This window comes from Tachypleus tridentatus, chromosome 2, assembly GCF_004210375.1.
Source record: "Tachypleus tridentatus isolate NWPU-2018 chromosome 2, ASM421037v1, whole genome shotgun sequence".
In the NCBI taxonomy this organism is placed as follows: Eukaryota; Metazoa; Arthropoda; class Merostomata; order Xiphosura; family Limulidae; genus Tachypleus; species Tachypleus tridentatus.
In genome coordinates, this window is record NC_134826.1 from 11,224,012 (window position 1) to 11,241,850 (window position 17,839).

Consider the following 17,839-nt stretch of genomic DNA (forward strand, 5'->3'; position numbering starts at 1 on the left):
TTATCTGTACATCAAGTGTTTATAATGTAGTAACAGTGACTGGTTTATATTGTTGTGTGTAGGAGGAACACGATAGAACATTATCTGTACATCAAGTGTTTATAATGTAGTAACAGTGACTGGTTTATCTGTACATCAAGTATTGTTGTTGTTGTGACATGGTTTATAATTAGTAACAGTGACTGGTTTATAGTTGTGTGAGGAGGAACACGATAGAACATTATCTGTACATCAAGTGTTTATAATGTAGTAACAGTGACTGGTTTATATTGTTGTGTGTAGGAGGAACACGATAGAACATTATCTGTACATCAAGTGTTTATAATGTAGTAACAGTGACTGGTTTATATTGTTGTGTGTAGGAGGAACACGATAGAACATTATCTGTACATCAAGTGTTTATAATGTAGTAACAGTGACTGGTTTATATTGTTGTGTGTAGGAGGAACACGATAGAACATTATCTGTACATCAAGTGTTTATAATGTAGTAACAGTGACTGGTTTATATTGTTGTGTGTAGGAGGAACACGATAGAACATTATCTGTACATCAAGTGTTTATAATGTAGTAACAGTGACTGGTTTATATTGTTGTGTGTAGGAGGAACACGATAGAACATTATCTGTACATCAAGTGTTTATAATGTAGTAACAGTGACTGGTTTATATTGTTGTGTGTAGGAGGAACACGATAGAACATTATCTGTACATCAAGTGTTTATAATGTAGTAACAGTGACTGGTTTATATTGTTGTGTGTAGGAGGAACACGATAGAACATTATCTGTACATCAAGTGTTTATAATGTAGTAACAGTGACTGGTTTATATTGTTGTGTGTAGGAGGAACACGATAGAACATTATCTGTACATCAAGTGTTTATAATGTAGTAACAGTGACTGGTTTATATTGTTGTGTGTAGGAGGAACACGATAGAACATTATCTGTACATCAAGTGTTTATAATGTAGTAACAGTGACTGGTTTATATTGTTGTGTGTAGGAGGAACACGATAGAACATTATCTGTACATCAAGTGTTTATCAAGTGTTTATAATGTAGTAACAGTGACTGGTTTATATTGTTGTGTGTAGGAGGAACACGATAGAACATTATCTGTACATCATAACAGTGACTGGTTTATAATGTAGGAGGAACACGATAGAACATTATCTGTACATGGTTTATAATGTGTTGACTGTTTATATTGTTGTGTGTAGGAGGAACACGATAGAACATTATCTGTACATCAAGTGTTTATAATGTAGTAACAGTGACTGGTTTATATTGTTGTATGTACATCAAGGATGTAGAGTGACTGGTTTATATTGATTCTTGTACATCAGAACATAATACTGGTTGTCTAGTGACATCAAGTTGTAGGAGGAACACGATAGAACATTATCTGTACATCACTGGTTTATAATGTAGTAACAGTGACTGGTTTATATTGTTGTGTAGGAGGAACACGATAGAACATTATCTGTACATCAAGTGTTTATAATGTAGTAACAGTGACTGGTTTATATTGTTGTGTGTAGGAGGAACACGATAGAACATTATCTGTACATCAAGTGTTTATAATGTAGTAACAGTGACTGGTTTATATTGTTGTGTGTAGGAGGAACACGATAGAACATTATCTGTACATCAAGTGTTTATAATGTAGTAACAGTGACTGGTTTATATTGTTGTGTGTAGGAGGAACACGATAGAACATTATCTGTACATCAAGTGTTTATAATGTAGTAACAGTGACTGGTTTATATTGTTGTGTGTAGGAGGAACACGATAGAACATTATCTGTACATCAAGTGTTTATAATGTAGTAACAGTGACTGGTTTATATTGTTGTGTGTAGGAGGAACACGATAGAACATTATCTGTACATCAAGTGTTTATAATGTAGTAACAGTGACTGGTTTATATTGTTGTGTGTAGGAGGAACACGATAGAACATTATCTGTACATCAAGTGTTTATAATGTAGTAACAGTGACTGGTTTATATTGTTGACTGGTGATGTAGGAGGAACACGATAGAACATTATCTTATGTACATCAAGTGTTTATAATGTAGTAACAGTGAGTGGTTTATATTGTTGTGTGTAGGAGGAACATGATAGAACATTATCTGTACATCAAGTGTTTATAATGTAGTAACAGTGACTGGTTTATATTGTTGTGTGTAGGAGGAACACGATAGAACATTATCTGTACATCAAGTGTTTATAATGTAGTAACAGTGACTGGTTTATATTGTTGTGTGTAGGAGGAACACGATAGAACATTATCTGTACATCAAGTGTTTATAATGTAGTAACAGTGACTGGTTTATATTGTTGTGTGTAGGAGGAACACGACAGAACATTATCTGCACATCAAGTGTTTATAATGTAGCAACAGTGACTGGTTTATATTGTTGTGTGTAGGAGGAACACGATAGAACATTATCTGTACATCAAGTGTTTCTAATGTCGTCATAGTGACTGGTTTATAATGATGTCTCGGTGACAGGTTTCACATGTAGTAACGATGGTTATTTTCTTATGTAGTCACTGTGACTGGTTTCTGAGGTAGTGTTAGTGACTGGTTTCTAATGTTGTTTGTAGGAGGAGCACGATAGAACATTATCTGTACATCAAGTGTTTATAATGTAGTAACAGTGACTGGTTTATATTGTTGTGTGTAGGAGGAACACGATAGAACATTATCTGTACATCAAGTGTTTATAATGTAGTAACAGTGACTGGTTTATATTGTTGTGTGTAGGAGGAACACGATAGAACATTATCTGTACATCAAGTGTTTATAATGTAGTAACAGTGAATGGTTTATATTGTTGTATGTAGGAGGAACACGATAGAACATTATTTGTACATCAAGTGTTTATAATGTAGTAATAAACTGGTTCATATTGTTGTGAGTAGGAGGAACACAATAGAACATTATCTGTACATCAAGTGTTTATAATGTAGTAACAGTGACTGGTTTATATTGTTGTGTGAGAAAGGAACACGATAAAACATTATCTGTACATCAAGTGTTTATGATGTATTAACAGTGACTGGTTAATATTGTTATATGTAGGAGAAACACGACAGAAGATTTTCTGCACATCAAGTGTTTATAATGTAGCAACAGTGACTGGTTTATATTGTTGTGTGTAGGAGGAACACGATAGAACATTATCTGTACATCAAGAGTTTATAATGTATTAACAGTGACTGGTTAATATTGTTATATGTAGAAGAAACACGATAGAAGATTTTCTGCACATCAAGTGTTTATAATGTAGCAACAGTGACTGGTTTATATTGTTGTGTGTAGGAGGAACACGATAGAACATTATCTGTACATCAAGTGTTTATAATGTAGTAACAGTGACTGGTTTATATTGTTGTGTGTGGGAGGAACACGATAGAACATTATCTGTACATCAGGTATTTATAATGTAGTAACTGTGACTGCTTTATATTGTTGTGTGTAGGAGGAACACGATAGAACATTATCTGTACATAAAGTGTTTATAATGTAGTAACAGTGACTGGTTTATATTGTTGTGTGTAGGAGGAACACGATAGAACATTATCTGTACATCAAGTGTTTATAATGTAGTAACAGTGACTGGTTTATATTGTTTTTTGTAGGAGGAACACGACAGAACATTATCTGTACATCAAGTGTTTATAATGTAGTAACAGTGACTGGTTTATATTGTTGTTTGTTGGAGGAAAACGATAGAACATTATCTGTACATCAAGTGTTTATAAATTAGTAACAGTGACTGGTTTATATTGTTGTGTGTAGGAGGAACACGATAGAACATTATCTGTACATCAAGTGTTTATAATGTAATAACAGTGACTGGTTTATATTGTTGTATGTAGGAGGAACACGATAGAACATTATTTGTACATCAAGTGTTTATAATGTAGTAACAAACTGGTTCATATTGTTGTGAGTAGGAGGAACACAATAGAACATTATCTGTACATCAAGTGTTTATAATGTAGTAACAGACTGGTTTATATTGTTGTGTGTAGGAAGAACACGATAGAACATTATTTTTACATCACGTGTTTATAATGTAGTAACAGACTGGTTCATATTGTTGTGAGTAGGAGGAACACAATAGAACATTATCTGTACATCAAGTGTTTATAATGTAGTAACAGACTGGTTTATATTGTTGTGTGTAGGAGGAACACGACAGAACATTATCTGTACATCAAGTGTTTCTAATGTCGTTATAGTGACTGGTTTATAATGATGTCTCGGTGACAGGTTTCACATGTAGTAACGATGGTTATTTTCTTATGTAGTCACTGTGACTGGTTTCTGAGGTAGTGTTAGTGACTGGTTTCTAATGTTGTTTGTAGGAGGAGCACGATAGAACATTATTTGTACATCAAGTGTTTATAATGTAGTAACAGACTGGTTTATATTGTTGTGTGTAGGAGGAACACGACAGAACATTATCTGTACATCAAGTGTCTATAATGTAGTAACAGTGACTGGTTTATATTGTTGTGTGTAGGAGGAACACGATAGAACATTATCTGTACATCAAGTGTTTATAATGTAGTAACAGTGACTGGTTTATATTATTGTTTGAAGGAGGAACACGATAGAACATTATCTGTACATCAAGTGTTTCTAATGTCGTCATAGTGACTGGTTTATAATGATGGCTCGGTGACAGGTTTCACATGTAGTAACGATGGTTATTTTCTTATGTAGTCACTGTGACTGGTTTCTGAGGTAGTGTTAGTGACTGGTTTCTAATGTTGTTTGTAGGAGGAGCACGATAGAACATTATCTGTACATCAAGTGTTTATAATGTAGTAACAGTGACTGGTTTATATTGTTGTGTGTAGGAGGAACACGATAGAACATTATCTGTACATCAAGTGTTTATAATGTAGTAACAGTGACTGGTTTATAAATTTGTGTGTAGGAGGCACACGATAGAACATTATCTGTACATCAAGTGTTTATAATGTAGCAACAGTGACTGGTTTATATTGTTGTGTGTAGGAGGAACACGATAGAACATTATCTGTACATCAAGTGTTTATAATGTAGTAACAGTGACTGGTTTATATTGTTGTATGTAGGAGGAACACGATAGAACATTATTTGTACATCAAGTGTTTATAATGTAGTAACAAACTGGTTCATATTGTTGTGAGTAGAAGGAACACAATAGAACATTATCTGTACATCAAGTGTTTATAATGTAGTAACAGACTGGTTTATATTGTTGTGTGTAGGAGGAACACGATAGAACATTATCTGTACATCAAGTGTTTATAATGTAGTAACAGTGACTGGTTTATATTGTTGTGTGAGGAAGGAACACGATAGAACATTATCTGTACATCAAGTGTTTATGATGTATTAACAGTGACTGGTTAATATTGTTATATGTAGGAGAAACACGATAGAAGATTTTCTGCACATCAAGTGTTTATAATGTAGCAACAGTGACTGGTTTATATTGTTGTGTGTAGGAGGAACACGATAGAACATTATCTGTACATCAGGTATTTATAATGTAGTAACTGTGACTGCTTTATATTGTTGTGTGTAGGAGGAACACGATAGAACATTATCTGTACATGAAGTGTTTATAATGTAGTAACAGTGACTGGTTTATTATGTTGTGTGTAGGAGGAACACGATAGAACATTATCTGTACATCAAGTGCTTATAATGTAGTAACAGTGACTGGTTTATATTGTTTTTTGTAGGAGGAACACGATAGAACATTATCTGTACATCAAGTGTTTCTAATGTCGTCATAGTGACTGGTTTATAATGATGTCTCGGTGACAGGTTTCACATGTAGTAACGATGGTTATTTTCTTATGTAGTCACTGTGACTGGTTTCTGAGGTTGTGTTAGTGACTGGTTTCTAATGTTGTTTGTAGGAGGAACACGATAGAACATTATCTGTACATCAAGTGTTTATAATGTAGTAACAGTGACTGGTTTATATTGTTGTGTGTAGGAGGAACACGATAGAACATAATCTGTACATCAAGTGTTTATAATGTAGTAACAGTGACTGGTTTATATTGTTGTGTGTAGGAGGAACACGATAGAACATTATCTGTACATCAAGTGTTTATAATGTAGTAACAGTGACTGGTTTATATTGTTGTGTGTAGGAGGAACACGATAGAACATTATCTGTACATCAAGTGTTTATAATGTAGTAACAGTGACTGGTTTATATTGTTGTGTGTAGGAGGAACACAGTAGAACATTATCTGTACATCAAGTGTTTATAATGTAGTAACAGTGACTGGTTTATATTGTTGTGTGTAGGAGGAACACGATAGAACATTATTTGTACATCAAGTGTTTATAATGTAGTAACAGTGAGTGGTTTATATTGTTGTGTGTAGGAGGAACACGATAGAACATTATCTGTACATCAAGTGTTTATAATGTAGTAACAGTGACTGGTTTATATTGTTGTGTGTAGGAGGAACACGATAGCACATTATCTGTACATCAAGTGTTTATAATGTAGTAACAGTGACTGGTTTATATTGTTGTGTGTAGGAGGAACACGATAGAACATTATCTGTACATCAAGTGTTTATAATGTAGTAACAGTGACTGGTTTATATTATTGTTTGTAGGAGGAACACGATAGAACATTATCTGTACATCAAGTGTTTCTAATGTCGTCATAGTGACTGGTTTATAATGATGTCTCGGTGACAGGTTTCACATGTAGTCACGATGGTTATTTTCTTATGTATTCATTGTGACTGGTTTCTGAGGTAGTGTTAGTGACTGGTTTCTAATGGTGTCTATGTGACAGGTTTCTCATGTAGTTTCAGTGATTGGTTTCTTATGTCGTCACAGTGACTGGTTTCTAATGTTGTCTCGTTGACTGGTTTCTAATGTCGTCACAGCGACTGGTTTCTAATATAATCATAGTGGCCAGTTTCTAATGTTGTCTAAGTGACAGGTTTCTAAGTTAATTTCAGTGATTGGCTTCTTATGTTATTACAGTTACTGGTTTCTGATGTAGTCATAGTAACTAAATTTTTCATTGTTTAAAGTAATTTCTGTTGTTTTTATCAAAGTGTGCTTCTCAACATATAGATTTAATTTAAACCAAACTCTGAGCTGTTTGGCATGTGAACTATTGATCTAACAAAGAAACATCTGAACAGGTAATTAGGTACTATCAAAGGTATATTTATATATATATATTTAGGATTAGGACATTACTACAGGTAGAAGCCCCACAGGCTAGTCATTATATGCTTGAAATGAAAGTTTTGATAGATTATGAAACTTAACGGGTATAACCATTGAGAAAACACATTGGAAAGGCCTTGTAATCAAATACACCTAACACGTTTCTATCCTTTCCGATGGCATCAGACATGCTAAGAAACAATAAGCTCTGAGAACTGTCTGAATGGTTTGGTGAAAACGTTGTCTTATTTGTTGTTGTAGAACAATATTTCGACATTAAGATAAAAAAACAGTTTATAACTTCCTGACATTTTATACGAGTTTTAGTTGAAAAGGTTTTGACTTATTATAAAAGATAAAACAATAACAGTTATTTCTTGAGGAATCATGAAATATTCCTGTGTTAAAGGTTAAAATAAAAGACGACACAAAACTTGTACTTGTAGAAACTCTATCTTATATCACTAGTAACATATAATCATGTTACTGTTGTGAGAACATGCAAGTAAATTTTTCATTTTCTACAATTCTGATTTAATTTAACGAAAGCCACGCAAACATACACATACGACAGAAAATCAAATATATATATAATTTCCAGTCCTTAATTATAAATGAACGTAGAACTAGCAGACTTTATAGACATAACAGTAAATAAGTTCACCTTCCTTTGTGTACTGTTCCATAAAATAAAACGCATTACATTTTGAAATAAGTTGCACAGGATATGTTATTAAAACAGAATACAACACACGAGTATTTTATTAAAAGTATAAACAACACGTTATTCATCAGGATGATAGAAAAACAATACAAACGTTAATACAACACACATAACATTATTACATGGACGATACAACATAAACAATATTATAACACGATAAAGGATGATACAATAATACAACATTATTACACGATAAAGGATAAGAAACACATACAACATTATTACAAAAACAATACAACACATAAAAAATTATTACCTGACAAAGGATAATACAACACATAAAACATTATTACACGATGAAGGGTGATACAACACATACAACATTATTACACGATAAAGGATGATACAACACATACAACATTATTACACGATGAAGGGTGATACAACACATACAACATTATTACACAATAAAGGATGATACAACACATACAACATTATTACACGATAAAGGATAATACAACACATACAACATTATTACACGAAAAAATGATAATAAAACACATACAACATTATTACACGATAAAGGATGATACAACACATACAACATTATTACACGATAAAGGGTGATACAACACATACAACATAATTACACGATAAAGGATGGTACAACACATAACTGTTTATCCCCTCTCACACTTTTTGTTGTAAACACTTCCTCGTCTGTTTTGTAATTATTCTATTGAACACATACTTAAAGTAATTAACTTAATACAGCTGTGCCTCTTAAAAGCAGAACGTCTACATAGCAGACCTTCTGGTTCTTGTTTTTTCACGAGTTGTGGAATTCAAGGGAAATCAATACAGAAGCTAGAAATGTTATTTCAGGAACTTTGTGAAGAAATGTTCAGAATGTTTTGTATATCGTTTCGACAGATCTATTGATTAGACTTTATATTATACAAGGAAATGTAACCAGTAGAATGACCATGTTATACAGCTCTGTATTTTAAATGTGAGAACACAAAAAAAAAGAAAGCAAATCTTGAAACATGTTAAGATGTTTATTGTAAAAATAGGGTTAGATATTATAACCTTTCATCCGGAAACAACGAAACTTCTCAGTGCATGCTGTGTATCGGGACTTGTTTGAAATGAAAATAACCTTTGATTATATCATTGTCAGAACGGATCGTTTATTGGAAAACAGCTTACTTCATTCATGGAGCACCATCAGACATAATAACTGCTGAATATCGAAGAAATAATTGAACTAATAAATTATATTTACATAAAAAAACTTCGTGCTGGCTCACATGAAACCAATATTGATTTATGTCACAATACACGACAATGGAGGTCTTAAGCATTTAGTGTGATCGCTGCACGCGGCTCAACCCTCGTGTTCATTGGACGATGAATAATGAGTAGCTGTAACGGACAACAGATGGCGCTTTTCACTATCGGGACTGTTCCTTTTCACAAAAGTAACACTTCCAACCTAATTATACTTGAATGTTTCCCCTTTCTGACACACAATACACTACAAAACTGTCCAAACAATCCACGTGGTTCTCTGAACGTATCCCTCATGCCTTTCGCATGTAACACATAACTCACATTTATCCTATAAACTATTCCATCAGACCACGTGTTTCTCTAACCCTATCCCTCATGCCTTTCGTATGTAACATATAACTCACACTTACCCTTATAAAACTCTTTTTAATCTGTTACTTTCCCTGAAGAATCCAGTCAACACGTTCTGTTGTATGTTTCTGAGACCGCTAGATGTCACAATCCAGCCCACAATTCTCCAACAAAGCCTAATACCCATCACTTACGCCTGAGCTACTTCTAACCACATTGGAATAAACCTCTAATTACTATTCTTTGTTCTATTTTACCATTATACACAACCAGTTTAACAGTTTATACACATTTACTACTAAACCCTCTATTAATTACTAAGATCATAACCATGAGGGGCCAGTAGTAAGTTTATGCTAAGATTTTGGGTTCGATTCCTCACAGTACACACAATATATACATATAGCCCACTGTGAATTTGTTCTCAAACGAGCAGATATTTTAATATGTTAATTTAAATATTTCACTACTCTATTAAAGTCCCAGTTCCTAACAAAAAGTGACAGAAACAATACATTTTTAAAATGATCTGGTATCTGTTTCGATCTTCATGGGTAATAAATGACAAAAGACGTTTTATTTACTTCTTGTAAGTGAATGCTCGCTGAAGGTACATGTCAGAGTGTCGTATATCTCATGTGATCTAATTATTTGTCTGTATAGTACAGTTTCTATCGTGTTGAGTCAGGGTTAAGAACAGTTACTGTTTTAAAAGTTACCAGCAGTTGATATACCTAACCGTCAGTATAAACCATTAAATGTCTTTCTTTTCTTCAGTGATTTGGTTGGTACGAACGTTTTTATTTATCTCGAGTTTCTTATAAAGGGTGAACTAACATTACAATTTTCAGACTACTCATCTGAAACCATTTGTGTTATTTATTGTTGTCAACGTTTCAGTGATGTTTACAGTATGTGATTTAAACTTAACTTGTAGTTATAGACGATCCTCACTTAAATTAATGTGACATTAACGTTCCAAGATACATCCTTTTATCACTGGAGTGTAATAAAACTAGAAGTAGCATAATTTACAAGACTAAATGAAATATGCTAGGAAATAACTAGTGGGATTTACTTCAGTGAAATAAGGTAGTTCTCGAAATACGAGTCAGGTAGAGTTTAGAATTAATAAGTAGAGCCCGAAGTTTCACATATGGAACTTATATTACTAGATGATATGTTTGGATATTAGAGTTATTTAGCTGGAAATTTGGAGTCTGAACTTAGTCCAGTTGTTGGGGGTACACTTCTGTCAGAGGTAACAAAAGGTAACATTATCTTGTTATGGTCCTACTACTCTTCTGTTAGTACCACAGGTTGTTGGTGGTAACAAAAGGTAACATCATCTTGTTATGGTCCTACTACACTTCTGTTAGTACCACAGGTTGTTGGTGGTGACAAAAGGTAGCTTCATCTTGTTAAGGTCCTACTACATTTCTCTTAGTACCATAGGTTGTTGGTGGTGACAAAAGATAACATCATCTTGTTATGGTACTCCTACACTTCTGTTAGCACCACAGATTGTTGGTGGTAACAAAAGGTAACATCATCTTGTTATGGTCCTACTACACTTCTGTTAGTACCACAGGTTGTTGGTAGTAACAAAAGGTAACATCATCTTGTTATGGTCCTACTACTCTTCTGTTAGTACCGAAGGTTGTTGGTGGTAACAAAAGGTAACATCATCTTGTTATGGTCCTACTACACTTCTGTTAGTACCATAGGTTGTTGGTGGTAACAAAAGGTAACATCATCTTGTTATGGTCCTACTACACTTCTGTTAGTACCGCAGGTTGTTGGTGGTAACAAAAGGTAACATCATCTTGTTATGGTCCTACTACACTTCTGTTAGTACCACAGGTTGTTGGTGGTAACAAAAGGTAACATCATCTTGTTATGGTCCTACTACACTTCTGTTAGTAACACAGGTTGGTGGTGGTAACAAAAGGTAACATCATCTTGTTATGGTCCTGCTACACTTCTGTTAGCACCACAGGTTGTTGGTGGTAACAAGAGGTAACATCATCTTGTTATGGTCCTACTACACTTCTGTTAGTACCATAGGTTGTTGGTGGTAACAAAAGGTAACATCATCTTGTTATGGTCCTACTACACTTCTGTTAGTACCACAGGTTGTTGGTGGTAACAAAAGGTAACATCATCTTGTTATGGTCCTGCTACACTTCTGTTAGCACCACAGGTTGTTGGTGGTAACAAGAGGTAACATCATCTTGTTATGGTCCTACTACACTTCTGTTAGCACCACAGGTTGTTGGTGGTAACAAGAGGTAACATCATCTTGTTATGGTCCTACTACACTTCTGTTAGTACCATAGGTTGTTGGTGGTAACAAAAGGTAACATCATCTTGTTATGGTCCTACTACACTTCTGTTAGTACCATAGGTTGTTGGTGGTAACAAAAGGTAACATCATCTTGTTATGGTCCTACTACACTTCTGTTAGTACCGCAGGTTGTTGGTGGTAACAAAGGTAACATCATCTTGTTATGGTCCTACTACACTTCTGTTAGTACCACAGGTTGTTGGTGGTAACAAAAGGTAACATCATCTTGTTATGGTCCTACTACACTTCTGTTAGTAACACAGGTTGGTGGTGGTAACAAAAGGTAACATCATCTTGTTATGGTCCTGCTACACTTCTGTTAGCACCACAGGTTGTTGGTGGTAACAAGAGGTAACATCATCTTGTTATGGTCCTACTACACTTCTGTTAGTACCATAGGTTGTTGGTGGTAACAAAAGGTAACATCATCTTGTTATGGTCCTACTACACTTCTGTTAGTACCACAGGTTGTTGGTGGTAACAAAAGGTAACATCATCTTGTTATGGTCCTGCTACACTTCTGTTAGCACCACAGGTTGTTGGTGGTAACAAGAGGTAACATCATCTTGTTATGGTCCTACTACACTTCTGTTAGCACCACAGGTTGTTGGTGGTAACAAGAGGTAACATCATCTTGTTATGGTCCTACTACACTTCTGTTAGTACCATAGGTTGTTGGTGGTAACAAAAGGTAACATCATCTTGTTATGGTCCTACTACACTTCTGTTAGTAACACAGGTTGGTGGTGGTAACAAAGGTAACATCATCTTGTTATGGTCCTGCTACACTTCTGTTAGCACCACAGGTTGTTGGTGGTAACAAGAGGTAACATCATCTTGTTATGGTCCTACTACACTTCTGTTAGCACCACAGGTTGTTGGTGGTAACAAGAGGTAACATCATCTTGTTATGGTCCTACTACACTTCTGTTAGCACCACAGGTTGTTGGTGGTAACAAGAGGTAACATCATCTTGTTATGGTCCTACTACACTTCTGTTAGTACCATAGGTTGTTGGTGGTAACAAAAGGTAACATCATCTTGTTATGGTCCTACTACACTTCTGTTAGTAACACAGGTTGGTGGTGGTAACAAAAGGTAACATCATCTTGTTATGGTCCTGCTACACTTCTGTTAGCACCACAGGTTGTTGGTGGTAACAAGAGGTAACATCATCTTGTTATGGTCCTACTACACTTCTGTTAGTACCACAGGTTGTTGGTGGTAACAAAAGGAACATCATCTTGTTATGGTCCTGCTACACTTCTGTTAGCACCACAGCTTGTTGGTGGTAACAAAAGGTAACATCTATGCAAAAACGGCTCGTTTGGGTTGAGAAAATATTTTACATAGCAGAGCGAACAACGTTGTTCGATCTTCTATGTAAAATATTTTCTCAACCCAAATCAGCCGTTTTTGCATATATATTTCTCTACAAGTGGGTTTCCTCGTCATCACTGATTAATAAGTTGATAATTTAACAAAATTAACGTTCATAGTTAATTAACCCGATTAACCACCAGAATTAATAATTAATACAAAGTCTGAATGCTTTTGATTTTTCAGGAAAAGTAAAATAGACACTAAAAGTGTTCTCAAAGTGCGAAGTAAACAATAAAGATATTTATAAAATAGGCCTGGCATGGCCTAGCGCGTAAGGCGTGCGGCTCATAATCCGAGGGTCGCGGGTTCGCGCCCGCGTCGCGCTAAACATGCTCGCCCTCCTAGCCGTGGGGGTGTATAATGTGACGGTCAATCCCACTATTCGTTGGTAAAAGAGTAGCCCAAGAAGAGTTGGCGGTGGGTGGTGATGACTAGCTGCCTTCCCTCTAGCCTTACACTGCTAAATTAGGGACGGCTAGCACACATAGCCCTCAAGTAGCTTTGTGCGAAATTCAAAACAAAACAAACAAACATTTATAAAATATTATAATAAATCAACAGTGTCTCAGTAAAACTCAAATCATGTTTGTGATAAGAAACTTAAGATTCCTGAAGTCTGATGATTGTCGTATATGTTACTGATTGTTTGTTTCGTAATGTTAACTTTTGTAAATCTTGTCCTCATTTAACTAGTGGAGAATATTGGTTATATAAAAATATAAATGTATGTGCTTCATAAGGCTCACATTGTATGTGCTTCATAAGGCCCACATTGTTTGTATGTGCTTCATAAGGTCCATCTTGTTTGTATGTGCTTCATAAGGTTCTTCTTGTTTGTATGTGCTTCATGAGGCCCACATTGTTTGTATGTGCTTCATAAGGCCCAAATTGTTTGTGAGACTTTAAGCTTGCTTTTTGTTGTTGTTGTTTTATTCTGATTTTTAGAACCAATGTTCCTCAACGCATATAGTCTGTTCGTCCCAGTTAGGTTACTCTTACCAATCAATCAGTGACGTTTGAGGAAGTGCTTAATAAACGAAACCTCTTTTAAATTCTGGACGATATTTGAATTATTAGGATACCTGAAACCTGAACTGCCTACCAACGTGGCCAAATGATAGAGTAAGTCTGATACCCATCCAAGCTCTTCACCGTACACACAAATGATTGTAGCAGCACATGTTGCGCAATTCAAGATCTGGTCTCTCAGTTTTATAAAACCGTCATCTTCGCAGTTTTCATGATTCATGTTGACAAAGATGGCTGACGAAGGTTCAACGAGGCTTATTTGTCGCTGTACTAATGTAATTTTTACAAGTGCTTTTTACTGGAATGCTTTTGCTAGTCGTGTAAAAGGAACAAAGTTCGACCAACATCCAAAACTCCACATCTTTGTGGCCGAACACTTGTCAAAGTGAGTTTCTATGGCAGTAAAGTTTGGGTTTGTTTTTTCAGGTTTACAGAATGCATTTGGTTTTACGTCTTTAATACTGGAAACCGTGATTTTCTTTGATAGCCCATCCTATGACTGGAATTTGGTCTCAAACACTCATAGACTTAATGTTAATCACAAGCGATTCGCTATCGAACTATCTTCGATTTATTTTCATCCTCATTTATCCTGGTTTTTCCATTTTAGATAAAAGATACATTCATCTCTCTGCTAGGCTTATAGCAGAAAATGGAATATCGGAGTTTAACGTTTTAAGACTTACTTGTGTTCTACCAGGGGACATTTAGGCTAGGAACAAGTGCAATATCAGTTGTTCCATCTGCTGTTGTTCTAGCAACAAAATGCAATGAACTCAATCAATATTCCACTAACGTCCTTACTTCTGGAGCTGCGAAAATATTTGTGATGGAATTAAAGTAAAAAAGGAGTAAATTAATTTTGTTATTAAAATGTGGTTAATATACATGTTACTCTTATTATGCACGTGTCTAATGATGCATTTGTTGAGAAATGTGTTCTACATGTGGCAGGTAACTTTTGGTGTATGTTCTACATGTGATAGTATTTGGTAGGTCGTGGATCCTACATGTAGTAGTATTTGATAGGTCGTAGGTTCTATATGTGGCAGTATTTGATAGGTCGTGGGTTCTACATGTGGAAGTATTTGATAGGTCGTGAGGTTTACATGTGGCAGGTAACTTTTGGTATGTGTTCTACATGTGATAGTATTTGGTAGGTCGTGGGTCCTACATGTAGTAGTATTTGATAGATCGTAGGTTCTATATGTGGCAGTATTTGATAGGTCGTGGGTTCTACATGTGGAAGTATTTGATAGGTCGTGAGGTTTACATGTGGCAGGTAACTTTTGGTGTGTGTTCTACATGTGATAGTATTTGGTACGTCGTGGGTCCTACATGTAGTAGTATTTGATAGGTCGTAGGTTCGATACGTGGCAGTATTTGATAGGTCGTGGGTTCTACATGTGGAAGTATTTGAAAGGTCGTGAGGTTTACATGTGGCAGGTAACTTTTGGTATGTGCTCTACATGTGGCAGTATTTCATAGATCGTGGGTTCTACACGTGGCTTGTAACAGGCAGAAAACTCAACGCTTTTCTGTACACATATAGAATGGATTTTACTTACATAGCTCACCGGTCTTCTCTCGAACAGACCTCTCTCCGTTACGTACGGCTGTCAAGGTGACAAGTACACAAAACACCGTACAGACCTCTCTCCGTTACGTACGGCTGTCAAGGTGACAAGTACACAAAACACCGTACAGACCTCTCTCCGTTACGTACGGCCGTCAAGGTGACAAGTACACAAAACACCGTACAGACCTCTCTCCGTTACGTACGGCTGTCAAGGTGACAAGTACACAAAACACCGTACAGACCTCTCTCCGTTACGTACGGCTGTCAAGGTGACAAGTACACAAAACACCGTACAGACCTCTCTCCGTTACGTACGGCCGTCAAGGTGACAAGTACACAAAACACCGTACAGACCTCTCTCCGTTACGTACGGCCGTCAAGGTGACAAGTACACAAAACACCGTACAGACCTCTCTCCGTTACGTACGGCCGTCAAGGTGACAAGTACACAAAACACCGTACAGACCTCTCTCCGTTACGTACGGCCGTCAAGGTGACAAGTACACAAAACACCGTACAGACCTCTCTCCGTTACGTACGGCTGTCAAGGTGACAAGTACACAAAACACCGTACAGACCTCTCTCCGTTACGTACGGCTGTCAAGGGTGACAAGTACACAAAACACCGTACAGACCTCTCTCCGTTACGTACGGCTGTCAAGGTGACAAGTACACAAAACACCGTACAGACCTCTCTCCGTTACGTGCGGCTGTCAAGGTGACAAGTACACAAAACACCGTACAGACCTCTCTCCGTTACGTACGGCTGTCAGGGTGACAAGTACACAAAACACCGTACAGACCTCTCTCCGTTACGTACGGCTGTCAAGGTGACAAGTACACAAAACACCGTACAGACCTCTCTCCGTTACGTACGGCTGTCAAGGTGACAAGTACACAAAACACCGTACAGACCTCTCTCCGTTACGTACGGCTGTCAAGGTGACAAGTACACAAAACACCGTATTATCTAATACCTCTCTCCGTTACGTACGGCTGTCAAGGTGACAAGTACACAAAACACCGTATTATCTAATACCTCTCTCCGTTACGTACGGCTGTCAAGGTGACAAGTACACAAAACACCGTACAGACCTCTCTCCGTTACGTACGGCTGTCAAGGTGACAAGTACACAAAACACCGTACAGACCTCTCTCCGTTACGTACGGCTGTCAAGGTGACAAGTACACAAAACACCGTACAGACCTCTCTCCGTTACGTACGGCTGTCAAGGTGACAAGTACACAAAACACCGTACAGACCTCTCTCCGTTACGTACGGCTGTCAAGGTGACAAGTACACAAAACACCGTACAGACCTCTCTCCGTTACGTACGGCTGTCAAGGTGACAAGTACACAAAACACCGTATTATCTAATACCTCTCTCCGTTACGTACGGCTGTCAAGGTGACAAGTACACAAAACACCGTATTATCTAATACCTCTCTCCGTTACGTACGGCTGTCAAGGTGACAAGTACACAAAACACCGTATTATCTAATACCTCTCTCCGTTACGTACGGCTGTCAAGGTGACAAGTACACAAAACACCGTATTATCTAATACCTCTCTCCGTTACGTACGGCTGTCAAGGTGACAAGTACACAAAACACCGTATTATCTAATACCTCTCTCCGTTACGTACGGCTGTCAAGGTGACAAGTACACAAAACACCGTATTATCTAATACCTCTCTCCGTTACGTACGGCTGTCAGGGTGACAAGTACACAAAACACCGTATTATCTAATACCTCTCTCCGTTACGTACGGCTGTCAAGGTGACAAGTACACAAAACACCGTATTATCTAATACCTCTCTCCGTTACGTACGGCTGTCAAGGTGACAAGTACACAAACACCGTACAGACCTCTCTCCGTTACGTACGGCTGTCAAGGTGACAAGTACACAAAACACCGTACAGACCTCTCTCCGTTACGTACGGCTGTCAAGGTGACAAGTACAC

At 36.7% G+C, this 17,839-nt stretch overlaps 1 pseudogene; it reads right to left on the minus strand.

The window, feature by feature from the left end:
• The window catches only part of LOC143240469 (acetylcholine receptor subunit alpha-like), a 61,376-nt pseudogene extending 46,862 nt beyond the window's left edge, over positions 1-14,514 (minus strand).
• Between the last annotated feature and the right edge of the window lie 3,325 nt (positions 14,515-17,839).